Genomic DNA, 16,458 nt, shown 5'->3' with positions numbered 1-16,458 from the left:
ATTTATGAAATGTTTTCCTTCTTTTAATAGCCAAATTAAGTCCATTTATATTAATTGTAATCAATTTTTTCTCTTCCATATTTATACTTTATAAGAAGGATTTACTGCTCTAGTAGATCTCGGTTCTTCTTGTTCTCTAAGGTCAATGCTGCCTACCGCACCTTCTTCTTTCTGTACTCCTCTTGGAATACAATTAGTGGATTTTCTTTTCCTGTCTCCTCATCTTTCCCTCTCAAATGTTCTGCATAGAATAGTTCTGCTTTCACAGTTGAATCTATTCTGTATCTTTGTCCTTGCCATACAAACATGAGACCTTCTGATATCAGCCATCTATAATTAACACCTTTTTAAAGTAAAATTTTAGTCACAAATTGGTATTCTTTTCTCTTTCACTCTTCTTGGTACTTGTTTCAAAACCGCAATCTCCTTATTTTTATATTCCAGTCTTTTGTCTCTTGCCTTCTGTAATATTTGTGTCTTAATTGCTTTCTTAGTAAATCTTATATGAACTTCTCTTGGGAGATTGTTTCTCGCTGCATATCTTATATAGACTAAAAAAAATTTGTCTATACCATCCATCATCTTCTCTTTGGTTATCTCCAAGATGTCTGCCAGAATTTCTATCATTATTTCTGCCAGATTTTCTCCCTTTTCTTCTAAATCTGAAATAAAATCTGAAATCTGAGATAAAATTCTGATCTATTGATCTCCCATCCCAGTATTCCACTGTTATCTTTTTCAACCACACTGAATCTGGTATCAATATCTCCAATTTTCTTATCTCTTTGCTCATCTTTTTCTTCAAATTTTTTGAAGTCTGTCCTCATATTTCATCATCATTTGGTGAATATTCTCAATTTTTCCATCTGCTTTCCCTGTTTTTTGTTTGATGTTTTCTGTTCTTTGTTCTATATTTTCTATTCTCTTTTCAATGTTATCTGTTCTCTTTTCTATATTCTCTGTTCTTACTTGTATTTTTTGTATTCCTTGCATAATCATCTGCAGTATCACTTCGTTGTCTTTTTCATGTTGCAACATTGTGTGTATTGATCTTTGTCCTCCAGATGATGAAGAAGAGGAAGCTGGTATTGCAGAGCCAGCGGTCGTTATCTTTTTACTCATTTCAAAACAGTTGATATACTATATGGTAGTTGAGAAATACAAAGTCTTCAGGTTCTTCTATACCTTAATCCACTTATATAGAGGACAGTTATAATCCCAAGTGGCCCTAATAAGAAGAAAGAGAAAAAAGGAAATGGAAAAAAGGAAAAAAGGGGGGAAAGGAAAAAAAGGAAAAAATCTTCAGGCTCTTGTTTGTCGTAATCCAATTGGTTCCAGTTGTTTAAAAGAAAAAAAAGAAAAAAAGAAATAAATAAAAGGAACAATAATAAAAGTCTTCAGGTTCTTCTTTATCTTAATTAAGTTCAGTGGAATAAAATAACAAAATCCAGCAGGAAAAGGGGAAAATATATGTCTATATATGTATCCCCAAAAATAGACAAGAAAAACAGAAAAGAAGCAGACACCTTCTTTAAGAAAAAAAGAGGGAAGCCAAACTTCTTCTGCAGAAGGCCTCAGACCAGCTGGCAGTGGTTAAGTGAGAAGGAGAGTACAAAGAGAGAGAGAAAAAGGGAGAGATAAACACTGCCACTGTAAAATCCATTCTTTCAAGTCCAAACTCCATGCACTGATAGTATCCCAGAAGAGCACATGCATTAACTATCTCCCATGCTCATCCCACTATCATTTCATAAACCGGCTTAAAGTTCTTGAAATGTAACATCAGGGCTTAACTTTTTTTTAACTTTTCTCTAAACACTCAAACAAACAAAAAAAGAAAACAATGTTTCCAGGCCTCTAGATGGCAGTGTTATTTATTCTCTTCCACTTCCCTTATTTTCCTTATACTCAAAAAAGAAACAGATTCAAAAAGGAAATACATTTAGAGCCTTGGAAAGAGAAAAAAAAGTAGGGAGGAGAAAGTCTTAGACAGCAAAAATTATTATGCAAATATTTAAGAAAGAAAAGACAAAAAACCCCTGTTCAGTTTAAAAAGTAAAAGACATTTGTAAAATCCCAGCCAAATTCCAACAATAAAAAGGAAGAAAAAAACCCACTCAACTTGACTCTGGCTTAATCTCGCCGCTTAGCCTCTTCAGTCTTCAATTTTAAATTAACTTTTAGTCTTTTAGAGCAGTGGTCCCCAACCCCCGGTCCGCGGACCGGTGCCGGGCCGCGGAGTACCTGGCACCGGGCCGCGCAGCGGCCGGGGGCCATGATCGCTCTTTTAAATCCGCTCCTCTTAAATGCATTTCTCTCCCCCCCCTTTGGTCCCACCCTCGGCTCTCTCTCCCTCCCTCCCTCGCCGTCTCCTCCCTTCTCTCTCCCCCCCTCCCGCACCGATCCATTGCCAGGGAAAGAGAGAGTGAGAGAGTGAGAGAGGAGAGAGAGAGGGAGAGAGGGAGGGAGTCAAGAAAACTGTTCCGGCCGCCGCTGAAATGACTCAGTAACTTTTGCACTTGGATCTGCTTTTTCAAACCTCCCCCAATCATCATCGCCACCCTCTTCCTCCTCCTCCACCACCACCGTTTGTTCCGCTAAAGCTCCTAAAGCTCTCTCCTCAGCTTTTCCTGCTTTCTCCCTGTCACCCAGATGCATGCTGTGGTTCGCGAGTGCGGCTCGGTTTTATGTGTCCGCTTCTCTCCCTTTCTCTCCACACACACCCCACCTCCATTTAATTATTATTTTTTAAAGAAAGAAAATCATAGTTCTGCCAATTGCAAAAAAAAAAGTGTGTGTGCGTGCATATCTGCCGGCGGGTGTGTGTTTGTGTGGGGTGTGTGTGTGTGTGTATGCGCGCGTGGAGAGAGACTGGTTGGAAAGGAAGGACAGGACTGGCGGTGTGTGTTTCTGCAGCCCCTCCGTTGGAGGCTGCACTAGCCGTCAGATCTGGTGTTTTTTTTTTCCCCCTCTCCTTTTTCTGGCAGGTCGTTTTAATCCTTGCTAATTACTTTCTGTTCTTCGCTTGCCAGCTTCCTTCCCACCCTCCTTCCTCCTCCTCCCCCCCCCCTGCTGGGTGCGCCTCCCCGCTTTTACTCCCAAACAGTTATATATTTATATATATATTTATTTTCTCTCTCTCCACGGCATTCGCGCGCGCGCGATCTGTTCTTTGCCCGCGGAATGTGGTGGGGAGGGGGAGGGCGGGCAGAAAGGTTGGTCCGGGTTGAGGGTTCAGGATGGTCTTTGAGGAACATAAGTCTGTCCGGGTGGGGGGGGCATATTAAAGCACTTTATATTTATGTAATTGTATTTTATTTTGTAAGGCATGTTTAAATACAATAAAATAAAAGTTGTTTAATCAAAACAATCTGATATATAAACAATCAATGTGTCGTCGTGAACAACGCCCCCCCACCCCTGCGCGCGCTCAGCGGGCCACGGTAAAATTATCAAAGGCTGACTGGTCCGCGGCGATAAAAAGGTTGGGGACCACTGTTTTAGAGTGTTCTCTTGAATAATAATAATGAAAAGTCCTCTCACCAGATCAACACACTTTCTCTTTCTTCTGTACTGGAGCTTTGATGGCTGCCTCACAGCTGCTGGAAAAAAGGCTTCTCCTGGATCAACCAGGGACTTTGAAATGTCCCTGGGATCAGTAGGATATGCCTTTCCCTGTCACTGTCTCTACGGGACGGTTTAGGTCAGAGATATTTCTGGAGCTGCAAGATCACCCATCGTACCGCCGCGACATCATCCCCCTCTCACATTCTATTTCCATTTCCATTTTTATTCTTATTCTATACTATTATTTCTATTTCTATCTCTATTATTTCTATTTCTATTTCTATCTCTATTATTTCTATTTCTATTTCTATTTCTATTTCTATTTCTATTTCTATTTCTATTTCTATTTCTATTTCTATTTCTATTTCTATTTCTATTTCTATTTCTATTTCTATTTCTATATTTCTATTTCTACTTCTATTTCTATTTCTATTTTTATTCTATTTCTATTTCTGTTCTGTTCTATATTTTTCTATTCTATTGTATTCTAATTTCTTCTATTCTATTCTATTCTATTCTATTCTATTCTATTCTATCCTATATTTTCTATTCTATTTCTATGCTATGCTAATTCTATTCTATTCCATTCCTTTTCTGTTTCTATTCTTATTCTTATTCTTATTCTATTTCTATTTCCGTTCATTCTGTTCCATTCCATTCCATTCTTTGTTTCTTGTCCTGCCTTCAGATGCTTTGAAAAATAGCTTGACTTCCTCTTCTTTGTGGCAACCCCTGAGATATTGGACCACTGCTATCGTGTCTCCCCTAGTTCTTCTTTTCATTAGACAAGAAATACCCAGTTCTTGCAACCATTCTTCATATATTTTAGCCTCCAATCCTCTAATCCTCTTGGTTGCTCTTCCCTGCACTCTTTCTAGAGTCTCCACATCTTTTCTACATCGTGGCAACCAAAACTAGAACTGTGGTGGCTTTTTTGGCTGCTGCATAACATGCTACCTCATATTTAAGTGGCTATCCAATAATGTCCCTAGATACTTTGAATGTCCTAATTGAACATAATTAACAGAATAACAGAATATCTGTTGTTACCACCATCCACATCTTAATTTGAAATTGAGCATTTTAAAAGCCACATTCCGTGTTAAGGTTGTGGTTAAATAGAAACCAATCAACATTTCCCAAACTCATTGGTAGCCTCACATTGCAATGAAGAACATGCATTCAATTTCGCAGCTACTAAGATTGTTGGCCGAGCAGGTACAAAAACAGCCAGGGAAATGTTTGAAGCCAGGAAACGGGCCCCTCATCAGTCAACAGCCAATCAGGTACCTATGAGTTACTAATCTCTCTGCCATGTCCTGTTTCCATGATGTTCCTTCGTGGTCTTTCATAACATAGGAATTATCTTCACGCTTCCTCCCTTTTCCCAAAGACCAGCTGAAAGGGAGATGCCCAGAGGGTTCTTCGTTGCCCCCTCCCATTTTGGAAGAGCTTTATAGCTCCTGCTGCCTTAAGAAAATTCCAAACATCCTTAAAAATCCATCTCCTCCTGGGCATCCATTTTTTGGAACTATTACCATCTGGCAGACGGTACAGGACAATAAAAACAAGGACAAGTAGACTGAAAAAGAGCTTCCATCCCAGAGCAGTGACTATCTTGGATTCTACTGTAGAGGGCAACACAAATGCAATATTAGGAGTTTCCAATTGCATTGTATAGAATGTACAGTTGTATACAATTGTATAGTTTTATTTTTCATATATAATATACATTGAAGAAGGCACAACTTTGTTGTATGGGGTGCCAAGACAATAAAGTAAAGGATTAAACTATTTAACTATGACAGTTTGGTCACGGAGAAATTCCGTATGGCTTTGGAGAGGAGCTCGGTACTAATGAGATCAGGGTTGATCCGATGGCCGCACTGCCAGAAGATTACTTCCATGGACTCAGCTGCAGCCTGAGCCACGGAGGCTTCGCGATCCTCTTGCAGATCCCGGAGACCTAGAAGGAATCCAGAAAAGAAATGATTTCCAGGATCCACCTTGAGAACCAACTCTGATCAGCGACAGAGCTTCTGGAGAGAAAGTCTCCGCTTCAAGCGAGGGAACTTTGAAACTCACCCAGGAAAACTTCTTCGATTTGTTTGGAAGTCACCACATCCCGTTTCATGTATTGTGCGCAGCAGCCTAGACACATGCAAAGAAAAGGTTGGTGGAGTTGGCAGAAACGGCTAGATCAACTGATTCAAGAAAGAAAATGCAGAATTCTTTTGTTTATATTTGGAAGAGTCGCTACAGGATAGTCCCAGGAATTGGGTCTGTCTAGAGATCGGATGGAAAGAATTTCATACGACTCATATTTATGATGGTTGTAGAGTCTTGGGGGGGTCACCTGATCACTTTTTGCAACCTTCGGGCGAGCAAACTCCAGAAGGAAGCCCAATTCACTTAACAACCACGTGACTCACTTAACAACCACAGTGATACCCTTAAGAAACGGGGCCGTGTGTGTGTGTGAGAGAGAGATAATGGTCAGCATGCTTGGCCTTGGGGCCGCCCTTCTGCCCTGTTTTTTCCTCCCCTCCTTCCAGAGTTTGCATTTGGGGTTACCAATTAAGATGGCAGCTGCCTCTCGGGACAAAGAATTCCAGCTCTTCAGGAATTCCAGCATCTGCTCCAACATTTCCGGCAGGTTTTCCTTGCATCGATTGATCTGGGGAACACAAGGCCACAAACAAGGCAATGAACTCTATAGCTTCCTCTTTTCTTTCTTTCTAAGGTTTCTAGTCCTCATGTCCTCAACAAGGTCTTCCATAACATATTAAATTTTATTATACTGTATCGTATCGTATTGTACTTTAAACTATACTATATTTTATTATACTAAACAATATTATTATACTATATTGGATTTTGTTAGGCATATAATCTAATGGTTGGATTGGCAATATATAAATCATGTAACAATGCTGTACTTGTTTCTTTAAACAATGCTGTAAATGTGATTGGTTGCTGTTTCCTCAAGCGGCCATAAGATGGAGCCAGAATCACTGTTAGATGCTGATCTGATCTGAGTATTTGGAAGCTGGCTGTTAGAAGTGTCGTATAGTGATCAGCGTGAGCTATTGTAAGTTTTGCAACTGGGGGGCTTACCTAACAGACTTGACTGGACTGGACTAGACTGGATTATTATACAATACAATACAATATAATATTACATTATATAGTATAATATATTAAAAGTATTAGTATAATACAGTTTTATATTGTATTATATTACACACACACACACACACACACACACACACACACATTTATGTTATTAAAGACAGTTTTATCCAAGTTAAAATCATAAAGGAAAATAAAGCAAAATAGTAGATAGTGAAAAAAGAATAGAAAAAGAAAAGGGAAAGAAAGATGATAAGGAAATGGCTTCTGATCTTATAAATGCATTTATGTTTTGCCCTCTTGACATCGTAATTTCCCTTTCCCACAAACTACCATTTCTGATCCTCAAACCCACAAATCAGCAAGGTTTCTAGTCCTCATGGTGTCATGGAACCTCTGGTGTTCCCGAGGGAGCAACAACCCAAGAAGAATCCCTCTAGTCAGTTTAGTCTAGTGGTTAAGGCATCAGACAAACAAACCAGGAGCCTGTGAGTTCTAGTCCCACCTTTCTCATGAAAGCTCCTGGGTGACTTGGGGAGTTCTAGTCATGCCTTAGGTATGAAAGCTGGCTGAGTGACTTTGGTCCAGTCCCTCTCCCTCAGGGCAGCCCACCTCACAGGGTTGTTGGGAAGGAAATCAGAGGAGGGGGAGGAGAAGCATTAGGGATGTCCACCATCTTGAATGATTTATCAAAAGGAGAAAGGCAGGAGAAAAAGAAAATATATTATACTCTAATCCGGAAGAAAAGGAACCAGCTAGGATCCTACTTACCACCTCCGAGCAGATGCTGGAATACATGCTCTGGAGACTGGTGTAAATCTCGTAGTCAAACAAATTATCTGGAACTTCCTCCCACTTCATAAAGGAGACGCAGCAGGTCAGGGTGTTCCTGGAGATCTGGGCGGAGGGAGGAAAGGAGGCGTCAGAGGATCCGGTTCTGAGGTTGTCCATCTTCTGCAGAGAAAACCCAGCCTTCTCCTTGCTCAGGGGTGGGAAAGGGGATGAGCCACTCCAGGAGGAAGCTATGGCAGGGCAAGGGGGCCCCTGAAGGCCAGAATTCCCCACAATTTAACCCTGATTCTCTTTTATTGGTACCAGGCAAACTATCAAGCAGAAAACAGTCCCCTAATCCAAGAACGACCCAACAGAAAACCTACACCAAACATCAAAATGATCGAGCATTAAGCAGAGATCAAACCCTCCCCTCCAACCTACTGATGCTGTCACCTAGGTCCGGAAAGGCCTGCAAGAAAACAACCAGGTTCAGAGAGCACTAAGGACCTCACAACTTGAGGATTATCCAGAATCTCTTTGCCTTCTCCAGAGGGTCCACATGATGCAACCACGTTGCTCTAAGTGAAGATGGAGGTACAGTGTGGTCTCATGGAGAAGGGAGCATGAAGAGAGCAGGAACTTAGTTGACCCCGCCCTTCAACTCACCTCTTGGGTCCTATTATTAGCCAACTGGATTATGAGAGGAATCAGGTTGCGCAGGATGGATTCGGTCAGATTCCCCTCTGCCTCCTTGACCCCTTTTAAGACCAGGCCAAAAAGGGTGATGGAGGTGTTGCGCAACTCGATGTCCTCCTACGAAGGAAGAGAAACAGGTCAGTCCCTCCAATAGCATTTAGGAAGTGGGAAGTGTTGTGAGAACCTAGAAGTACAAACTGCAACACACACAACAGCTGAGCAAAATCTGAGAGCAGAAATTTCAGGTGAGAAAACATCTCACATTTTAATCTACTTTGTTTCCTTAAAGAGAAAGGCAGGGAGGGATCCACTAAACCTACAATAAAAGCCTTCATAACTCCCATCCTCTTCATCTGATCTGCCTCAGTTTCCCACTCACGAGACAAAGGAAGGGGAGTCTGGCAACTGTTTCTCTAGACAAGGCCATGCCAATGGTTGGCCAATGGTTGGCCATGGGTGTAAAAGGCTTGCAGACCAACCTCAATGGTGTGATCGAGGGGGTTGTTTTCCCATCTTAGCAGCCTTCAGATGTGAGGACTCCAACTCCAGTATGCTGGCTGGAGAGTTCTGGGAGCTGAAGTCCTCACCTCTTCAAGTTGCCAAGAGGGAGAAATACTGATGGAGACCAGAGTTTCCCAATCTCAGCAGCTTTCAGATGTGGGGACTTCAACCTCTGGAGTTCTCAGGCCAGCAGAGTTGAAATCCACACACCTTAAAGTGTCTGAGATCAAGCAACACCAATTTGGATTTTTAATAAATATGGAGAGTGATTGATGGTGATTTGGTGAAGCTGAAGAGAGTGGCAACCTTCATTCTCTTCCACCTCGTCTGGCACTTCTCCAGCTCTCTGGAAGGGCTCAATGATCATCTGCAAGCTCACACACTCTTTTAGATGAGAACAACACAGTTGTTGCTGAACTGTTTCTAAGACTTTTTGATAAGATTAGAATTCTTCAGATTGTACCCAGGCGATCTTTATGGGAGAAAAAGAGAGAAGGGAGGGAGGGTGGGAGAGGAAGAGAGAGGGGGGTGGTGGATTAGTTTGATGTGATTTGGTTGACGTACATCAGCAAAATACTTCCCCAGGACCGGAATAAGATTGACAGCTTTCCATCCATAGGTTTGAGCATTCAGATACCGGAAAAGGAACTGAAGGGTCCGCAATGATTCCTTTGCCACAGATTTGTCTGGGTGACAAGCACAGTTGACCACAGGGACTATCACCGGCTCTAACACTGTATTCTGGAGGAAGGAGGGAAAGAAGGGAGCGATTGAACATTGTCACTGGCGTTCTCTGAGTCTACGAATGACAAAAATATAGAAGCCCACAGAATCTAGAATAACAGGGTTGAAAAGGAACTTGGGGGTCATCTAGTCCAACCCCCTGCTCAGCAGGAGACCCTACAATATTCTGGACAAATGGTTGTCCAGTCTCTTCTTGAAAGCCTCCAGTGTTGGAGCACCCACAACCTCTGGAGGCAAGTCGTTCCAGTGGTTAATTGTTCTCAGTGTCAGGAAATTTCTCCTGAGATCTAGGTTGCTTATCTCCTTGATTAGTTTCCAACCATTGCTTCTTGTTCTGCTTTAGATGTCCTCCAAGAGGATCTGTCTCCAAATTGATCCTTCAGATCTTTCAGGGATGCCCCCATCTTTGTAGAAAAGACTCCACTGTAGCTCAGGGCATCCTCTTTCTGGTGGTTGCCTTCTTCTCCTCCTTCTACCCTTCCTAACCTTGTAGAATTCCTAGAGAGTGAGGTCACACCTGCTGCTCCCTTGAAAGTCCCTCACTTCCTGCCCCCCCATCTCTTACCTCGAAGGGGTGCTGGAGAAGATACCCCAGACCACGAACAGCAAATATTTGGATGAGGGGATATGGCTGAGCCATCCGTTCTTGGAGGACATTGAGGATGTCCTGTATGATGAAGAAGTGCCCGACCTCTTGGTGATAGAGAAGCTGGGGAAGAAGAGTGGAGTGACAGATTATTAACCAAGCAAAGGAAGGGAACTTTCCTCAGAGCCTCTATGAAGAGGTGCCACATTCAGCCATTACGGGGACAGGAAAAGAAAAGACAGTCCTCATATAGTGACTGCGGAAAGTCACCATGGCACTGACAAAAGGGACAACTCCATTTTTCAGACTCATGACCATTGATCACAGTCACCTGATCAAAAATTGGGTACTTGACGGTCCGTATTTATAACGGTCACAGTGTTTCTTTCTTTCTTTTTTTATTTTTAAACAAACAAAATAAACAAACATATAACATAAAAACCATCCTCCAGTTACATACAGTATGTCAATTGGTCACAAAACACCTGTGCCTCCTCACCATAGTCTTCACTTACAATTTATATAGAATCTCATATTATCAATCTAATGTACATGTATACAATTATTATCATTATTTAACATTTATTTGACTATAATTATTATTACTTCCCTTTATGTGAGATATTCTAAATTTAGAATAGATTTATATTATGACCTCATTACATCATCCTAAAACCATCCAGTAATATTACATCTTTACACTGTATTCTATATAAAATTATTTATCTTTGGTTACAAAACTTTCATGCATCCTCTCCGTAGTCCTCACTTACAATTTATATAGAATTTCATTATTAATCATTTATTTGACTATAACTATTATTCATTTTATGCGTAATATTCTAACTAAATTTAAATTAGTTTTTATTATAGCACTTCAATACAGCATCCTGTGTCCTTCCAATAGTTGTGAAATCTTATATCTCTTGCCATTTATAGTATTTTGTGTTCTAATTGCTTTCTTGGTAGATCTTATATGGACTTATATGGACTTCTCTTGGCAATTTGTTTTTCTTTGCATATCTTGTAAAGACTTGAAACCCCTCGTCTGTTCCTTCCATCAACTTCTCTTTGGTTATTACCAATGCTTCTGCCAAAATTTCTAACATAAGAGCTGCCCAATATTTTTCCTTTTTTTTCTTCTATATTCTGCAATTCTGGAATTCTGATCCCTCAATCTCCCATAACAATATTCCACTCTTGTCTTTTCCAACCTCAATCTCCTGTCAATATCACCAATTTTCTTATCTCTGATCAAAGTGTAGATAGATTTTTGTTGGAATATAAGCTAGAGGAGGAACATGTCAAAGAAACTATAGTCGCCTGGGCGAAAAATTTCGGTTATAATGTGGAATTGGCTAAGTGGGAAAAACTTTGGATACAATCAGAAACTAACAATGGCTACAGCTTATAAAGAAAATCTTTATAAGATGTTCTACAGATGGCATCTCCCCCCCCCCCCCAGCATGGCTCTCCAAAATGTTTAAAAATCTGGTCCCAAATTGTTGGAAGTGTAAAAAAAAAAAACCACCAGGCACTTTTTATCATATGTTGTGGACGTGCAATGAGGCAAAAAAAAATATTGGAAAATGATTCAATCATGGTTAGAACAAATGGTGGGAGACCAAATCTTGTGTAAACCAGAAATTTTTCTCCTAGGTATAATACGGGAGGGGTTTAAGAAAGATACACTCTATCTAATTTACATGTACTAACTGCGGCATGCATAACTTATGCACAATATTGGAAAAAAGAAAATACACCATCAGAGCTAAATATAATCAGAAAAGTGTTGGCCTCAAGATAGGCTCACTCTTGAACTTAAAAATAAAGGGGAATCAGAATATTTTGAAGTCTGGAACAGATTTTATAATTGGTATAAGACAAGGTGACAAGACTGGAACAAACTGTATATTTTGTGATTGGACAGAAGGATACACAATGTATTAAGTAGGCTAATTGTTAATGGTTGAGACTAGCTGTATATAATGTGAATGTATGGTCACTTCGACTTTGCGGTACTGCATTGTTTTAAAGGTAAAAATAATAAAAATATATTAAAAAAAGATTAAAGAACACACTAAATTTGACTCAGGCTTAATTTAGGATTTTTAGGATTTTATTTATGATTTATAGGCCGCCCTTTTCCCTGAGGGGACTCAGGGCGGCTTACAATACATGGGAAGGGGGGTGCAACACAAAAAACATAAGACAGTGCATAAATAAAAAATAAAACAATAAAATGCAACTTTCATTCAACATTCGGGTGGGGAGAATCAGAATCTTATCCCCAGGCCTGACGGGATAGCCAGATCCTAAGGGCTGTGCGGAAGGTCTGGACGGTGGTGAGGGTACGAATCTCCACGGGGAGGTCGTTCCAAAGGGTCGGAGCTGCTACTGAGAAGGCTCTCCTCCGCGTAGTCGCCAGTCAGCACTGACTGGCAGATGGAACTCGGAGAAGGCCTAATCTGTGCGATCTAATCGGTCGAAGGGAGGTAATCGGCAGGAGGCGGTCTCTCAAGTACTCAGATCCACTACCATGGAGAGATTTATGGATGGTAAGTAGCACCTTGAAGCGCACCCGGAGATCAACAGCTTAACCTCTTCTGTCTTCAATTTTAACTTTTCTTTTCATCTTTTTGGGTGTTCTCTAATAATAAAAATTTTCTCACTAATTCGACACACTTTCTCTCCTGCTTTCCTTCTGTTCTGGAGCTCTCCCAACTTTCAGCAGCTTCAATAGCTGCTTCTCTGTGGTCGGAAAAAAGGGTTCCTGGATCTGCCAGGAACTTTGCGATGTCTCTGGGATCAGCAGGATGTGCCCGTCTCTATCACCGTCTCTATGGGACGGTTTAGGTCCAAAAGGACCGTCCGGTGGCAGACATATTGACTGCGGAATTGCACATCGTATCGTCACGATGTCAGCTTCACATGCTAACGGTTGCAGTGTTTCCAGGTTACGTGATCCAATTTGTGACTGCCTGATAAGCCAAGTCAATGGGGAAACCAGATTCACTTAACAACCGTGTGACTTAACAACTGCAGCAATTCACTTAACAACTGTGGCAAAGGAGGTGGTAAAATGGGACAAAACTTGCTTAGGGACTGTTTCACTGAGCAACAGAAATTTGTGGCTCAGTTGTGGTCATAAGTCGAGGACAACCTATAGAAGAAAATCAGTGAAATATCTGGTTTATCCTAAGTGTATGACCACGGCATTGGCTTAAGGGCTTCTGCAATCACTTAGTGGCCACTGGAGGTTCTATGACGGTCTTATGTCGAGGACTACAGAATGGCAATACAAAACTGTCTATAGACAGCAAAGAGGAAACGGAATTTGGGGTCATTGAATCTTCCTTCCTCCCTCCCTCCCTCCAATTCCACCGATTAACAGAATAAGAGGATACCTTGGAGGTCTTCTAGTCTAACCCCTTGACCAAGCAGGAGATCATCTACTATGTCAGACAAATTTCTGTCCAGTGTCTCCTTCAAGGCCTCTAGTGATGGAGCCCCCACAACTTCGAGTTCCTAACCATAAAGTCCTCGTGAACCCTGCACAACTTTCCTGGAGCTCCACAATGTTGTGGTGCATCACAATGTCTCCTCACCTCCGAGAAGAAGACCATGCCAATTGTCTTCTCTCTTAAGTCGGGACGGTGCAGGTAGGTGTTGGCCTGCCTGAACATCACCTTCAGCTCCACTTTAGAGTAGTTGAAGAGTTTCCTAAAGATCAAATAGGGAGAAATCAGATAAGATCTGCTGGTGAGTGAGGAGAAAATCACCAAGCTAGAGAAATGATTATCTGAATTATGGATAAATGAATTACTCAATGAATTAGTCCATTTAGAGAATTTCTCACCCTCCCTCTCTTTCTCTATCTTTCTCTCCCTCCTCCTCCCTCTCTTTCCCTCCCTCCCTCTACATCTCATTCTCTCTCCTTTTGTCTCCCTCTGACACTCCCTCTCTTTCTCTGTCTTTTTCTCTCTCCTCTTCCTCTCTCCCTCTCCTTTCTTTGTCTCCCCCTCATTCTCTCTCTCCTTTTCTGTCTCCCTCTCTCTCCCCCTCCCCCTCATATCTTTCGCTCTCTCCCTTCCCTCCCTCTCCTCTCTATCTCCCCTTCCCCCACTTTCTCTTTCCTCCCTCTCAACCCCCTTTCTTTCTCTTTCTCTCTGTGCCTCTTCTCCTTCCTCTCCTTCTGCCCTCTCTTCCTCTCTCTTTCACTCTCTTTTTCCCTTCCATTTCTCCTTTTCCTCTATCTAACCCTCCCTCTTCCTCTCTTTCTCTCTCCCTCCCCCTTCCCTCCCTCTCCCTCCTCTCCCTCACTTTCTCTCTCTCTGCCTCTTCGTCTTCCTCTCCCTCTGTCCTCCCCTTCCCTCTATCACCCTCCCTCTTCCTCTCTCTCTCCCTCCCTCTTTCTCTCTTTCCCTCTCCCTACCCTCTCCCTCCCTCATCCCCATCTCCCTCACTTTCTCTCACTCTGCCCCTTCTTCCTCCTCTCCCTCTGTCCTCCCCTTCCTCTCTCACCTTCCCTATTCCTCTCTTTCTCTCTCCCTCCCCTCTTCCCTCCCTCTCCCTCCCCACCCTCACTTTCTCTCTTTCTGCCTCTTCTTCCTCCTCTCCCTTTGCTCTCCCCTTCCCTCTTTCACCCTCCCTTTTCCTCTCTCTCTCTCTTCCTCCCCTCTTCCCTCCCTCTTCCCCCTCTCTCTCACTTTCTCTCGCTCTGCCCTCCCCCCCTCACCCATTGCCACTTGTAGCCAAGTTCTTTGGACTCTGAAGTTCTTACCGGACCAGGTGGAAAATGGCCTCAAAGAGACTATCTGGGCTCAAGAGCATCTCCCAGCATCCCAGCGTCCCCAACTCTTTGTATTCCTCTTCATATCCGGCAGCCAGGATGAGATTTTTAATCGCCTGCACTGCCATGCTAAATCAAAGGAAGGGAGAAGAGTTGGTGCCAATGCTTCGGCTGATGCCCCCTGCAAAGGCCAGGCTTCTCCTGACGCCAACCGGCCTCCCGCCGCCCTTCAGGAGAGCTCCAGCTTTCACTTGGCGGCTTGTGCAGCAACCACAAAACACAACAGCAAATCAGCCTCCCTTTATTTCTTCCCCCTCCAGTGATATCCAGTAGGATCCAGATTGGTCCCAGGAGATTCCTTACCTCAAGAGGTTGGTCTGTTGTGAAAAGTCTATGACTCTGCTGGACCTCCTGGATCCACTCTTGCTGGCTCCCAGGAGGAAGTACAGCTGCGTGACCAGGGCGAGGAGCAGGTTGGAGAATTTGTGGTCGAGGAGCTCAGCAGCGTTCGGGAGGGACAGGAGGAAACAGAGGGCGTTGGTGGCCTAGAAACGGGATGAAGGGAGAGTCAACTTGGGCTCCCCAGGTTACTTAGATTCATCACCTTCTTCCTCTTCCCCAGAATCCCTTGCGGGGTGGAGTCTGTTCCAACTGAACGGAGCTGAGGGTTTACTGGCCAGATGCCCTTCCTGTTGCCAATGAGGAGTTTTGTTCGGCAGATACATTCTCATTGAGCCCAGGAAGAGAAACATCTGCCTCCACCTAAAAAGAAGGGGGGGCTTATGCCAAATGATGCTCCAATTTTAGCCCCAGCAATTTCCCCACTGCCTCCCTCTCCCCTTCCCTTAGGTGTTCCCCACCTCTAGATCCAAGGGAAAGAGAGCCACCAGTGGAGGGCTTACCGCAATGGGCATGAAGGACTTGCTGTTCCTCCTTGCGAGGGCTTCGGTGCTGGGGTCTTGGTCCTGAAGCCTTTTCATGAGGGGCTTCATGATCTTGAGGTTGGCATAAGGGTCTGCAGCCAGCGCCCCCCAAATCTCCCTGGCACTTCTGCGGAGGGGGAGAAACAGATTGGGAGGGAATCAGATCCTTTCCCCATTTCGGAAGAGACAGCCAATCCAGAGAGTTGAACCCCCCAACAGAAGGAAGGATTGGAAAACCAAAGGCCAAATGAACAGCTGTCATGCCAGAAAAAAATCTCTATATACACAGGTAGTTCTCGACTGCCATTCAAAGGAACAATGGCATTGAAAAAAGTGACTTATTCCCAGTTTTCAAACTTTCCAGCATCTTCAGGATTATCTGACCAAAATTCAGACTCCTGGACAACTGGTTCAGATTTATGACTATCCCAAAGTCAAGTGATCACATTTTGTGACCTTCTAACAAGCACATTCAATAGGGAAGTCAGATTCACTTAACGACCATGTTTCCCTCTTGACAACTGCAGTGATTCACTTAACAAATATGACAAGAAAAGTCATAAAATATATTTCAAAGTTCATTCCCATCTCGACCCTCATCTGATGTGACCTCCCCACTAGAAGACTTCATCTGTGACGCACCCATGGCCCATCAAAACATCCATCAAGACCCTTACCTGACACGACCTTTACTGATCTCCCCATAACAAGACCCATCACAAGATCCTCACCTGACACGACCC

Source organism: Thamnophis elegans, chromosome 3, assembly GCF_009769535.1.
Source record: "Thamnophis elegans isolate rThaEle1 chromosome 3, rThaEle1.pri, whole genome shotgun sequence".
Classification (NCBI taxonomy): domain Eukaryota; kingdom Metazoa; phylum Chordata; class Lepidosauria; order Squamata; family Colubridae; genus Thamnophis; species Thamnophis elegans.
The sequence above is the reverse complement of the archived record's forward strand: the minus strand, read 5'-3'. Positions refer to the sequence as shown.